Source organism: Neofelis nebulosa, chromosome 9 (genome assembly GCF_028018385.1).
Source record: "Neofelis nebulosa isolate mNeoNeb1 chromosome 9, mNeoNeb1.pri, whole genome shotgun sequence".
Taxonomy (NCBI): Eukaryota; Metazoa; Chordata; class Mammalia; order Carnivora; family Felidae; genus Neofelis; species Neofelis nebulosa.
In genome coordinates, this window is record NC_080790.1 from 18,289,170 (window position 1) to 18,301,692 (window position 12,523).

Sequence of the window (12,523 nt, forward strand, 5' to 3'; positions counted from 1 at the left end):
TACAGTTAATCTGGGTCAAGAGGAGAGGATTAGGAGCAGGCTATAGGTTAGGGTAAGAACCTTGTTTTGAATGAAGCTTACTGTCTAGGTTTCAGTAGGGCTGGGATTCCACTTAGAACTTAGGGTTACTTTACATATTGGAAGCTAAGAATTCAAGTTAAGAGTTTAGAGTTACTGTCAGAGTCTAGGTCAGCAACATGAAGACAGTATGGACACTGAATCAAAAGTAGTATTTAGGTCTGAATTCAGATCTTAGGGAGTGTTACTGTTTAAAGTGATGACAAAATCCTGTGGTCAGCCTGTGTTTGGGGTAGAGATATGAGACAGGTTTATAAATGTCAGCAAGGTGCAGATGAGTCTAGGATTGCCTCTGGTGGAGACAGATCCACAAACTCAAAAGGTGGACACAACTACCCAGAGCAGCCCCCCACTGCCTGGGATCCCTGGTGTTCCTTACAGCCATGCATAGCGAGCACTCCAGGGTTCGTACTTCTCCCCATCTTGGGTCACCCTTCCCCCTGGCTTGCTTATATTCCCTACCCTCAAACCCTGGCTAAACTAGCCTGTCAGGCTTTAGTAGGTAAAGGAAGCCTTGGCTATTCCATTGATAAAGATAAGAAATCATTCTGATTTCTTCAAATCAGGAGCAGGGAACATGTCCAGGCCTGGACAGAATCTGTGTGTGAGTTCGCTGCTCTGTGCCCATGACACCCCTACACTGTAGCCCCAATCCCAAATAGCCCTCATTGTCCCTCATCCAAGGGCTTTTTCCCAGGTAGCTGGATTTGGAGCCAACTCAGCCTCTAGGGAATTTCCAGGAAAGTGAGTGGTGAGCACTGAGTCCCCAAAATAAAAGGAGCAAAGAGCAATTGAGACTAATGGAAAATGTTCAGGGCAGCACTGGCCTCATGCAGATACCATAACTCTCTCCACTACCGGTGGTGGTGAGTGTTGTCCAAAGGAGAGGCCAAGAAACTCGTAAGTAAAATCAAACTGCAGAGTTTGATTATAATGATTTATCTGTTGGGAAATACCAGGGATTAATTTCAGTCATCAGTATAGGAACAGCAAAGAAAAATGTCCCTTCCTACATTAGGAAGGGACACACAGCACAGCTCGGCTACACAACAAAGCCAAGACCACAGGGATCCTTGGCCTCTGTTAGGAGTCCTCAAGCTGGCAGAGGGTCTTCTCCACCTCTTTACTGGGACAGCAGGGTCTGACTGGCACCAAAGGCACCCACATTTTTTTGTAAAACTTTCCTGAGAACCATTTGAAAAGGCGATCATAAAAGAAATCGCTTTTTTCACTGGAAAAACATTATAATTAGAGTTCCGTTCCTCACCAGAGCCAGCACAAGAGAAAGGATAGGGGGATGGGCTCTAACCTAGAAAACGCCACTCACTATACTGCACTGAGGGGTTCCCCCCCCCCATTAGGTCTCATGCTGCCACCTGTGAAATGGGGATGGCTGTGCCCACTCCCCCTCACAGGGTCACTGTGGCCACAGCAGAAGGGAAACCTGCTGAGAAAGCCAGAGAGCTCAGACAAACACAGCTGTTACCTTCTGCGATCCCACGTGTGAGTCTCAGGGAGCAGCGACCCGGGAACAGAGGCGTGCACTCCCATCCTGCAGGACCGGCACTGGGGGGTGGGCCTCTGCCGAGGGGGGCCCCTTTGTCCAGCTGACCCCCAGTCCCCAAGTGTTCTTGCCGCACAGCCTGCATTTGTCCCTTCCTAATTTGGGGCCATTTCTCCTTGTTGTTCCTACACTGATGACTGAAATTAATCCCTGGCATTTCCCAACAGCTAAATCATCATAATCAAACTCTGCAGCTGCCAGATCTGCTGACTCAAACCCCCTATGTATTCATATGATATTTGCCGGGTAATTACAGAATAGAGGTAATTATATTCATGACTCCATTACTTTCATAATTCCAGAGACCCAGAAATCACTAAAAAAAAAAAAAAAAAAAAAAAAAATCTCACAGGGCCCAGAGAAGAAATTCCTTCAGTAACGACCCTCACCCGTCTCTTACCCTGTTTGTCCTCCCTCACAGAACTCTGCAAACCTTCCCAGTCAGCCCTAACAGCACCGGAGCAACTCAATGAAGACAGACAGGAGGGAGAAGAAACACAGACTGACACTTAATGCTCAGTTAGGACAAAAAAGGCTTTGGGTTGTCTAAACCGATGTGCGTTAGTTATAGTAACACTAGCTATTGTATTAGCGAAGCCCTAAACGCCCATGGGTTCTTACAGCCTTCACACAATGAAAACCTATTCTCTACTCCTGTCACAGCCCAGTTCAGGTGGTTCCCACCGGGCACCTGTCACATGCTCACGCAGGGCCCCAGGCTCCTTCTAGCTCAAGGCGCTTCACTCCAAGCCCTCACAGGCTTCTCCCATCAGCTGACACTTGGGGAGACTTTTTAACTGCTTTGGCTCAGACATGACCCTCACGGGTTCTGCTCACATTCCTACTGGCAGCAGCGTGTCGTGTGCACCACCTAAATGCAAGGGGGACTGGTGGACACAGCCCCTGCAGCTCAGCCAGTCCCAGCGGCAGCTCCATGCCCCTCCATGCTCTGGTGGGGAACTCACCCCGCTGGAGGTTAGCTGACCATTTCTGCCAGCAACGTCATACCTACAGGGCATGGGTAAACTCGCAAGGGACCTGTGAAGTGATGGGCCCCCGCAGCCGGATGCCACGAGGCCCAAATTTAAGTGACAGACATTCTAAAGAGGTGACAAAGAAAATTCATTGTCCGTTACTTTAGCATCCAGAAGAGACCGTCTCACAGTCATCTCCAGATGGGACCCTGAAGCGCTCCGGGCAGGGCCTTCAGTCCCTCCCATCGCTCCGGGCAGGGCCTTCAGTCCCTCCCATCTCCTACTCCTCAGCCCACCTTCCCCGCACGCTGCCGCTTTGGTAGGGCTGCGCCACACACATCTCCAGCGTCCAGCCTCTTTGGAGAGGCACCCGCTCCCACATGGAGACTCGGCCGTGCCCCTCTGCAGCCTGTGGATGGCAGCAATGATAAGCAAGGAATCTGGTCATGGGTCAAGGATTCTGGTCGGTGGTGGAAGGCCAGGCAGGGTGGTCGCTGAGCCTGATCGAACTGCAGAGGGAGGCGGGTTGGCAAAACTCAGGAGTCAGAACGCAGTCAAGTTCCACAGATAGTGCCTGGAGGGCTGCCCCTGGGGACACTTGTTCAAGGTCAGTGGCAGCAAAGGAGGCCCAGTAGCAGAGACACTTGAGAGCATAGCAAGTGACTGGGACTCTGGGTCCTGCAGTGGCCACAGGAAGGGCCCTGCAGCTGTTTGTACTTGGAACGGACCCCCCAGACCGGGCCTGTGGTTGTCAGCCTGTCTGAGAACAACTTAGGGTGGGGTGTGGGGCACCAAATGAAGCGAGCACCGACGAGGCCGAGTGAAGGAGGCTCACATAAGAGGTTCACTCGAAGCATCTCACTCACGTCAGAACAGCCCATAAGACCGAGTCCATTGCCCAAAGGATGGGTGGTCTCCACCCCATGTGAACATGTGGAATACTCAGAGGAATTCTTTCCTGTTTTTAAAACCACAACCTAATGACTATCCTATATTTCCCATTCTGCATTTTCCACTTCAGCAGTTTTCTTTGTGTTTGTTCCAGAAAAGAGACAGAATTGAGTTTTACTGGGCTTTTTACACTTGAAAGCCTCTACAACTAAATACAGCTTCGCCCCAGAACTGCTTTTGTGACTGGTCAGAGCAACCCACAAGCGGCCTTCCAGCATGGCGGCATTGGCCCCAACTCCAGAGGGCCGATCGCGAGCACTTCCCCCAGTCCGTGCCCTCCTGGGGGAGAGTAGGAAGGCAGGGCACCACGTCTGGGGCAAGAAGTAGCATCTTCCAGTTGATAAGCCATCCTCCAGGGCACGATTGGACCTTGTCAACATTCTCACCTGTGACACTCATGGGATTTTCAAGACACTGGTGGAAAAATGTGTGTAGTATCACAATTTTTTGTTCAAAATGCAATATCTGCAAGCATATTTTAACAACCAATAATAAAGAACAGGACTGGTTTCTTTCTTTGTTTGTTTTTTTTTTCAACTACTCTTCAAATAGAAGGGAATGGACCTTTCTCTGCCCTCCCTCCTCCAGAGCCTCCTTCGTGTACTTCCTGTCTTTGCAGTGATCTTATGTCCCATCTACCCAGAACTCCAGTATCACACAACCTCAGCCATCCGGAGCACAGCTGAGACAAGACCCCCAAAAGGCAGCTGAGCGCACAGGTTGGAGGCACCGCTGTCTGCACAGAATGGAAGCCTCAGCCTTCCTGCCACACCTGCATTTCAACAGCTCCGTGAGTTTGGTTCTTAGTCCGAAACACATGAGGGCAGCTAATTGGTAATGGAACAGGAATCACCACCCAGACAGGTAGGAATACTGGTAGCAATGAGGGGTGGACAGAAAATCTAGAAGCAGGTGACAAAACCTCTAACATCACAGACAGCTGGATAGTTGACGCCTGAGCAAATAGCCTGAGGCTTTGCAGGAACTGGAGGGTCCTGGAAGAGAAGACCTACCTGAATGGATAGAAGGCAGCAATCCAGTGTGGCAAAAATACAAATGGAGCTGGTAGCTGTATTTGGAGGAAAAGCAAAGGGTGGGAGAAGGCAGTTTGAAGCCACGCTTGGAAGGGAAGCCATGCTGGCCTGGGCGGTGTAAACCGGAGATGATCTGCCCAAGTGGTATATGTAGGGTATGCATGTGGGAGCCTGTGCACGCGAAAGGGGGTAGCAATGGAGGGTGTGGATGATGAGGAGAACTCCTGGGAGCATCCTACAGGACAAGGAGCACCCCGGGTCTGAGGAGGTTGCTCATCCAGACAAGACACCAGCTAGCCTAGGAAGTCCGTGGCTCTCAGAAACATCACCACACTCATTCAGGGCAGGAGGGACCTGAGACATCTTCAAATACCACTCTCTGTTTTTCACAAGCGGATGGGGGGTGGGCACCACTGGCAGTTACAGGTCCACACCCTGACAACTGGCTAGTGGGACGACCAGGGCTGCCTCTGAGGCCGCTGCCTTCCATCCCGTAGGCCACCTCTTCCTCCTCCCGCCGCCCCCCCCACCCCCACTGTGGGGTTTCCAGCAACCATCCTTGTCCTGTGCAGGGGTCAGTGGGATCTCCCTTTACCCTGAGCTCCCCCAGCGAGCTGGCCTCAACCATTTAGCCTGGACAGAAGCAGGCAGCGGGGCGCCTGGCCGGCTGAGGAGTTGGGAAGCTTCGTTAATCATGCTTTCAGAGCACTTTGCAATGCAGAGATGAAAGACGTCTGAGGAGAGCAAAGTACAGCCATTACAATCTCCATCTTCCTAATTGAGGAAAATGAGGTTATTTCCAGATCCTCTGTGATGCAATGGCAAATGTGCTTGATAGGCCCACGCTACGGCTTCTCCCCCCACAGCTCCTCAGGGTGGGACAGTGGAGCGCTGTGTGGAGGGCACCCAGCGAATGGGCTCCAGGTTCGGGCCCCACCACTTGGGCGTGCCCCAGCAGCCCGGCATCGCTCCTGATGCCTCAGCCCCAAGAAGGGCAGCCTCAACAAAACATCAAAGTGGGGCGCCTTCGTGCGGCATGAAGTCCTCCTCTGCACTGAGTAATTGGAACAAAACGACCCAGGTAGTCTTGCTGTAACATCAAAGCTGCGTATAATAACCTCACAGATGAATTCAAGAATGAATACATTCACAGCCGCTGCTCAAGTTTGAAGTATGCCATGATTTTTTTTTTTCAGCTTCAGAACTGAGCAGGAAGAAAAAGAAAAATCACCAGCCGCAGCTTTCTTTGTTAACCAGCTGCCTCCCCTCTCGGGCTGCAGTGAGAGGTGTGGGCTTGCAGCCTTTAAGTAATAAGAAGTCAGTCTAGGAACAACCATGTGGATGGGAAAACCAAGCATCAGACAAGGGTCAGGGGAGAGATCCCGAGGGTAAAACACAAAACATCGCGGTTGACATGCATGGGCACAAATGCAGATTCTGGCCCAGCAGAAAGGCCAAGAGTACAGGGGAGGCAGAGCACAGCACAGAGGGGCACTGACAGAAACATCTACGATGGTTCAACCACCAAGATCATGGTGGAGGGGCTGGCCATCCTCTGTTGCTTCCAAGGAATGGCTCCCTTTATTTAGGCTAGAAGACTACAGGTGATCATGTATTTATAAATAACAGAGCTACCAAAAGGAGGAATCCAAAACTGGTTAGCAGAGCTAATACAGAAGACCTTCACTGCTGAGCAGATGGAGTCCTAGAACTTTCCAGAAGCCAGTCATAGGTCTCCAATTTGGGAGGCCTAGCTCACATGCTGCTGGGCTGCAGCCTCTTCCTAAAACTCGGATACTTCTCCATTTGTCTTACAGCCCAGTGGCACCTTTGCCCACCATTATGGGTTGAATTCTGTCCTCAAAATAGATGATGAGGGTGCCTGGGTAGCTCAGTCAGTTAAGCATCTGACTCTTGATTTTGGCTCAGGTCATGATCTCATGGTCATGAGATCGAGCCCCAAGTCCGGCTCTGCACTGGGTGCTAGGCATGGATGGAGCCTGCTTAAGATTCTCTCACTCTCCCTCTGCCCCTCTCCTGCTCACTCACTCTCTCTCTCTCTCTCTTAAAAAAAAAAAAAAAAAGATGATGGAGTTCTAACCCCCAGTATTTGTGAATGTGACCTTACTTATTTGGGACTAGGGTCTTTGCAGATGATCAAGGTAAAACGAGGTCATTGGATGGGCCCTAATCCAATATGACTATATCCTTATAAACTGGGGAAATGTGGACACAGAGACAGACATGCACACAGGGAGAATGCCACGTGCAGAGGAAATCAGAGATGGAATGCCAGAGGTTGCCAGCAACCCACTGGAAGCTAGGAGAGAGTCAAAGCACAGGCCCCCTGGCTCACAGCCCTCAGAAGGAACCGACCCTGGGACACCTTGATCCAAACTGGGAGAATTTACTAATTCCTGTTGCTTCAGCCACCCAGTCTGTGGTACTGTGTCAGGGCAGCTCCAGCAAACGAATATACCTCCATTATACTCACTTCAACCTTTTTGTTCTTGCTGCTCATGCCAATGCCACAGGCCTTCCCCTAGGCCTCCAGCCCAGGGCAGAATCAGAAGGAAAGTGAAAGCAGCAAAGGGCTCAGTCTAGTCTCTCTAATTTGCCTCCCTTATACTGAAAATGGGTGAAGGGTGGGCTGGTTTCTGGGGACTCACATAAGCCCTCTTATTCTGGGCCCTGTCCACCCTACACACATACACACACACACACACACACACACACACACGCACACGCACACGCACATGCACACGCACATGCACACACCCTCCCCAGGTGCCCAGAAGAATCAAAGGGCCTGGGCCAACCATGGCACATCGGGCAGAAGACAGAAGAGCCAAGGGAGGCCCCCTGTCACCTGAAGCCTCCACCTGCCATCAGCACCTTCTATCAGTAGGGTCAGCAGCCCCTAGCCAGTCTCCGGGGTAGACTTGCCCTTCTCCACCCACACGCTGAAACTCACATCAGGGTACCTTGCCTGCCTCATCAAGGTGGTCAACTGCTTCTGGCTGCCAAGGCTGACCACAACCCCCAGAGCAAGGAGTCTTTGAGTGCTCAGGAGCCCCTCCTCCTTCACTAGAAAACTTTGCTGCTTCCCACCCCACTGTCTCATAGAAATTCACTGTTACTTTTCGTCACCACTGTGCCTTATTTGTGCACCCAAACTTGGAGGATGAGTCTTCCCCTGCTCCCCTCTCTTCTGGTTCCTCATCTTCACCGAGCAACACAGACACCCTTGATGCCCTGCCAGCTCCAAATGAGGCCCAGGCCATCAGATAAAGGAACAGTCAGGACAGGTGTAGGACCATTTGTACAGCCACCGGCTCGGAGCCCCCCAGTCCTCATCCCAGTAACTTGGACCCAGGACGAGGAGCTCTGGCCTCAGGAACCGCTTCCCCTTGTCCCAAGGGTCCTCAGGGGAAGAGTCTGGCAAGTTCAAGCCATGGGAAAAAGAAACACCCTTGGATACAAAATTATCACCCAGGAAACAATCATACCAAATGATTTCTATGAAAGCCCCTACCTCATCATAAATTTGGCCATTTTAGAATTTTAATTTTAGGGTGGGGGGCACCTGGCTGGCTCAGTTGGTAGACCACATGACCCTTAATCTCACAGCCATGAGTTCAAACCCCACAGTGGGTGTGGAGCCTACTTAAAAAATAAAAAAGAAAATAAAATTTAGAATTTTAATTTTTGTTTAAATTTTGTGACTTATCATGAATAACATAGCCTTATTGATGTGATTTCGTCACTGTTATTTTTCCTATAAGGTGTGACTTTTTAAAAACTTGTCAGTTCATGAGATCATATCCTACATAAACGGAGTTACTTTTTTTCCTACTAATACATATCTGATTTTACAATGTACTTAATAGAAATTCCTGAATAGCCCACTCCTCTTCTGCAAAGTGAATGCTAGAGTTTAATTTGCTTTGCGATCAGTCGGTTCCTGGCCCCTTGCACATGGGGGTGTCAACTCTCACACACACATGAATTAAATGCAGGAACAAATGACAAAAAAAAAAAAAGCCCCTCTATCAGATGAAGTATTCGGAGGTTTTTCAGCATCTGTAGGGCACTTTGAGCCCATCTCCAGGTTACTTCTGAAATGCTCAGGATTTGGGAGGGATTAGAAGAAACTTGAAGATCTCTATGAATGCAAGAAAACAATTAATGACTTGGAAAATAGAACACCTTAAGCTAGGTTAGGAATATGGCCAGATAGTCTTAATACGAGACAGTTTAAGAGACAGGAATACTTTAAGGAGCCTTTGAGTCTAGCATGAAATCATCCACATATAATCTACTTTCTTATTCTTTTATTACTAAAATAAAGCAATTGTTTCTTCCCCATCAGCCTCTTTCCTTTGATTTCCCCTTGATTTGCCTCCTGGCCCCATCCCTACCTTTGTCTATTTAATGTTAATCAACTCAGAGAGACGAGTCTTTGAAAGCTTCCCAGTGATTTCCTGTCTTAATTGTCACCGCACCAAAGAAGCAGGAGGAGGGGTAATGCAGGGGAGCATGACCAGGTAGCCTGGTAATAACCAGTCACCTACCCACCACCCAAGGCACATTTCTGCATTTCCAGCCATGACCTCCAAAGTACCCTGCTTTATCTGTAGCATCTCCTACATCTTCCCCATTGCAAACCCCGCAGACTTCCATCCCACTACTCACTCCCCACTCCCCATAATATACACTTTGTCAGCCCCCATCCTATGGTTGCCTCTACCAAGATGCCCTTCCCCTTCACCTCCACCCTTAAAACCTAGTTCCAGTTTCTGACTTTCCGTGGATCCAGCCTCTTTTCAGCCCCTAGGGAACAACCCTTCCTCTGAGTGCTTGCCTAGCATTGCCACAGACTCTTCCCAAAGCACGTAGACCTATGGAGAAATTTCTATTTTCATGTAGACATACTTTATCCTCGCAACTTAACTGTAAGCTTCACAGAAGTCCATGTGCTGAGCACATGGTTAATATCAATACATATGTGCCTATGCGAAGGACTGCGGCCAAGCGGTCCCTGTTGATCTTGAGCGTGGAGTAGAGGAGGTGAAATAGGATGCGTGTGAAATAGGATACGAACAATTCTAACACCCTACTAGTTGTCTACTTTTGCCTCGTCATACTTGCCCACCATTTTAGCAGATGTTCCAATATTCCTGAGAAGTACATAACACAAGTATGCAGAGAGCATGTTTGCCTACACCCTAAGCTCCTTGCCAGGTTCTAGGGGCCCAAGAGTTATCCAGGTGTCACTCCCACCAACACATTATGGCTCCTCTTCATCTGGTATACCTGGAGACACAGGCTTGTCTCACCTGCTCTTTTTCAGGCTTCTTCAGAGTTGCACTGGGCCTTGGCCCTTCACTCCCCGGAGTTTTAGGGCCACCATCCATGTCTCTTTCACAGGTTCTCTACTCTGGCTGCACAGGCTCCACCCCCAGAGAGTGATGACACTGGTCTAGCTAGGGCCCAGATATAAGCAGTTTTGAAAAGCCCTGCCTGTTTCAGCCAGTCAAACCCGCTGCAGCATTCACCCCCACACAGAGCTGAGGGGAGGAGCAGGCTCTACCAAGGGGTGTTGGCAGCTGTGACGAATGATGAGGCAGCAGGGGTACAATTTAAATGAGATACGGTATGATCTTCCTAAAATTCAAGAGAGATAAGAAGCTGTGGCACCTCGTGGTTCTCAGGATATTCTCAATCATACACATGCACAAAACACACACATGTTCTCTTCCCACGAATATACGATAATTTGCAGATACATAGTCTAGATCCACAGCAAGAAGAGAAACCTTTGTCTAAAGGCTATGTCATCTGTAAAGAGTTATTCCCTGAACACCATGAAAATCCCTGCATGTTATCATGCATCACAGCTATTGGTCTTCTCTTTGCTTCCAGACAATGACCAGGGGTCCACCAATGCATCAGGGATGACTGATGGAACAAAACCATGTGCCTCTGAGGGTCACATTCATGCACCCAGAGCCCCTGAGAACATTGGTTTACCAACCCTGGTGACATGGTAGAATCACTCTGGCAGGGGGGTGAGGGGGGGCAGAGGCGGTTTGAAAAGTTGTCCATGTCTGAACCTAATCCAGGTCAATTCTAGGAGAAGCTCTGGAGAGGAGGCCCAGGCACGGTTGAGAATCACGGTTGCAGATGCTTTGAAGGTAGAGATTTCCTCTTACCTTATAACAGCAATCCTTAGGCCACTTGCCTCCTGGTCTCCATTAACAGAATGAGCGAATAGATGAGGTTTATTTTTTGTTCCTTCCCCAAGTATTGAGCAATCCTCCAGAGAAAGGGTAAGAAGTCAGTGTATTCATACTCCCAGATTTACAAACAGGTTAAGATGCGGCCCCATAATGGCCTGAATTGTGTCTCTCTGAATTGTGTGGAAGTCTTCATCCCAAATTCCTCAGAATGTGACTCTATTTGGAGACAGGATTTTTAAAAAGTCAGTTACATTAAAATGAGATCACTAAAGTGGGCCCTAAACTAGTATGACTGGTGTCCCTATGAGAAGAGGAAGTTTGGTCACAGACACACAAAGGGAAGACCATGTGAAGACCCAGAGAGAGGATGCCTGCCTACCAGCCAAGGAGAGAAGTCTCAGAAGAAACCACCCTGCTGACACCTTGATCTTGGGTTTCTAGCCTCCAAAACAGGGGAGAAAAACACATTTTTTGTTGTTTAGGCCACTCAGTGGGTGGTACTTTTGGTATAGCAGCTCTAGCAGACTAGTACAAGCCTCTTCCTTCAAGAAGTTAGCAGCGAGAGTTTGAGACCCCCAAGATGACTCACAATGAGTTAACAGTAAGACTCCAACCCAGTCCTGATTCCAAGAGGCTGTGGAGACTTTTTCCAGAGCTGAGAGGACACAGATGTCTCTTTTTTCTGTCAGGAACGCTTTAGTTGGAGTCTCACTAGAGGCAAAAAAAACAAAACAAAACAAATCAAAAAACTGTTTCTAAGAGCCCCCAGGTCACTTACATCCCCAGGGGCCTGAGAACGCTAACTCCATCCCCATAGGGCCTTCAGGTTCCCTCCGAGAACCTGACTGTCCCTGCTCCTTGATCTGAGGGAGGACGGGCCTTCCCTGCCTGGCAGAGCCGGCCCCCTCACTCTCCAGTCTTTCCCATTCAGATGGTATTCTGAAGCTCCCCGTGTGGGGTGTGAAATGCATGAATGCTCTCAAAAGAGCTTCTTTATCCCAGACCCTGAAACTGTGACAAAGAGGGCATCTTCACCTATGAATTAGTTGATTTTTTTCAGCTGCCTCTGCTGACTTCTCCAACAGGAGAACCTGCCTCTCTACAAATGGCGTCTCTGAAAGCCAGAGCAACATTCTCTAGCTAATAGCAGGCGGCTGCTTCTTTCTTTCTTTTTCCTTTTTTTTTTTTTTTTTTGCCACGAAATGTTTCCTTTTAGCAGGCAACTTGAAAAATGCCCTTCCAAAGAACTGAGTTGTCACTATAAACGTCTAAATGAACCTTTATTAGAACTATAAAAAAAAAAAAAGGCTACTTAACATGTAATTGGACCATTCTTCATGCTTAAACACACTGTTACAATCATGTCAATAGCTAAGTTAGAAACCCACGGTGAAAGGCAAACATTTTATCTGCAAGCTCCATTTTATAGCCTGGTAAGATGAGATCACATCAATCTCTGTGTCTCTGAAAAGATGATACATAGAAATTTGCCCCGGTACTTGTGCACCCTTTGATTTTTCCTCTCAGATTGACTGAAATTAGCTAATGGTAAAAAGTCACTCGAACAAGATCATTGCACAAACACTTGCTAAAGCAGGGATGGAGAGATACACTCAAGTCGCCCACACCCCAACGTGGCTCCATTTCCATTCCCTTCCTAATCCTAATGTTCATAGAACT